Source organism: Drosophila takahashii, chromosome 3R (genome assembly GCF_030179915.1).
Source record: "Drosophila takahashii strain IR98-3 E-12201 chromosome 3R, DtakHiC1v2, whole genome shotgun sequence".
Lineage (NCBI taxonomy): Eukaryota > Metazoa > Arthropoda > Insecta > Diptera > Drosophilidae > Drosophila > Drosophila takahashii.
In genome coordinates this window covers 40,512,122-40,514,463 of record NC_091681.1, presented here as the reverse complement: position 1 = coordinate 40,514,463, position 2,342 = coordinate 40,512,122, and positions in this window count along the sequence as shown.

Below are 2,342 nucleotides of genomic sequence, written 5' to 3'. Positions count from 1 at the left end.
TAGGGTAATTTTAGTTCGTAAAATTTTGGAATTCGATTGCGTTTGAAGTTTCCCCCTTTTTTAAAGAGTAAAAAGGCTGCGAGAACTGCAGTTTATTGAGTTTGGAGAATATTTTATTTTTTGTTATTTTGAATGGTTTATTAAATAGTGCATGCATTGGATTCATTAGCATCTACGTATGTTGTAATTCATCAACGGCTATGCAATATTTGGCAATGTGCTATTTTTCCAGAAAATATATAAAATATTTATTCTAATGAAGCAGGACCTTCAGACTGTGTGGATGTGTTGAATTAGTAAGTAAAAAGGCTACCCTGAGGTTTCCTGGGGTGAATGTGTTGGGATCGGTTTGATAGCGACGATGGTGATGCTGCTGCTCACCAGGTGGGGAAGTTGGGTTGAAGTAAACATTCGTAGCATATGTCCAAATTGGTTTCAATTCAATCAATTTCATATGGGAAGTCAATAAAGCAGCTTGATAAATTCAATTAGGTATGCACATTAATGGTCTCGGTTTACCCCCAGAAGTTTTACTGCCGCTTAGCCTTTCTGTTCAAAATTGCTGATAGTTGTTTAGTTCCTAAGACTCTAAAGCAGGGAACTTTAGTCACATGATTATTTGTGGATCTAATCTCGAATACAACGTCTTTCCAATTTATCTTGTTATGGTTTAGATGTCCTACCAGTGCTGCCATTTTGTCCTCTTTCCGGACAGATCTGTCCTTTTTTTAACGACTTTATCCGGAAAAAAATTCAAACATCCCCTATCCGGAAATCTGTCCTTTTTTCAAAGATAAGGTTTTGAGTGTTCTTTTTGCTAGTCGAAAGTGTATAAACCTGCTTTTATATGCTAAAACGCCGTTTTAACCATTATTCTTACAGTTCGGCACTTTAAAAAGATTTTCTTTTTACAAATTATCAAAGAGATGTAATGCAGTCGATGGACTTTCTTTATAGTACGATTTTTTCTGTAGCAAAAACAAGAGGAAAACACTTTAAAAAGTTCTCAATTTTTACTCTCAGCCTTTTTGTCAGAAAAAAATTTCATATTTGAACGACTCTTATTCGGTTTTGACGCAGATATTGAATTTTTTTGTATTACCAATATAGTTACTTGAAATGCTTTTATTATTTTAATAATTTTAGATTATTACGTATACGCACAAAAATTGATAATAAAATGATCAAACGAAGAAGGTTGTGAGTCGGGCGCAATAGAACATTACATAATTGAATTTAATATAAAATCCATTTATGTTAAGTAAATATATCACCCATTGGTAAAAACAGAAAAATGGAGGCTCATTTACTTTTGTCCTTTTTTTTGTCCTTTTTTAAATTTTTTTGTCCTCTCTTTCCCTGTTTTTTTGGCTTTTCTGTCCGGTTTTCAAGCTGAGTGATGGCAGCACTGTGTCCTACTATGACTATGTTGAGTACCTACAGTTGGTTATAAAAGTGTTAAGTCAATTCCCTAAGCATTCTTTAATTATACCCTTGTAGAGGGTATTAAAATTTCAGTCAGATGTTTGCAACGCAGTGAAGGAGACGTTTCCGACCACGTAAAGTATATATATTCTTGATCAGCACCAATAGCCGAGTCTATCTAGCCATGTCCGTCTGTCCGTTTCTATGCGAACTAGTCTCTCAGTTTTAAAGCTATCGCGATGAAACTTGCCCGAAAGTCTTCTTTCTATTGCATGTAGTACATATGTCGGAGCCAGCCGGATCGGACCACTATATCTTAAGGCTCCCATAGGAATATTCAAACAAATATGAGAAAATCCGTTGTAACTTTGTAGGAAGTAGGCGTTTTGATTTTTGACAACTTAAAAACAACGTTTAAATAGGCACGCTGAATCTGGAATCCCTGGAACTGCACCGAGTAAGCATTAAACTATAGGTATTTATTTTATCTGCAAGGGTATATAAGCTTCGGCTGGCCGAAGGTAGATTCCTTTCTTGTTTTTGGAATATTGTTTAACATGAGTTTTGCCAAATGACTTAATGTTCAGTGCTTGTTGTAATGAATAAATATTCAATACTTTTATTTAAAGAAAATTAAAATTATAAATTTCAGTGCTGACTGCGAAAAAATAAAAATGCCCTTATAATGTTCAGTGTATTTCGAGCAACAACTGCGGTGACTGAGCAACAGTCCTGTCACGTAAATCCACCGAACCGTTATTCCCCTTCATAATCCCCGCTTGCCCCCTTTCTTTGTTCCCTCCTTTCCTCGGCTTACACTATATGTGTTTGTTATTTCAGCTAGATTGTTATTGTTGTTGTGAGCCAGCTTAGTGTTTGTTTTTGTTCGTGCTCTTCTACTTTTATTTTTGGGGATT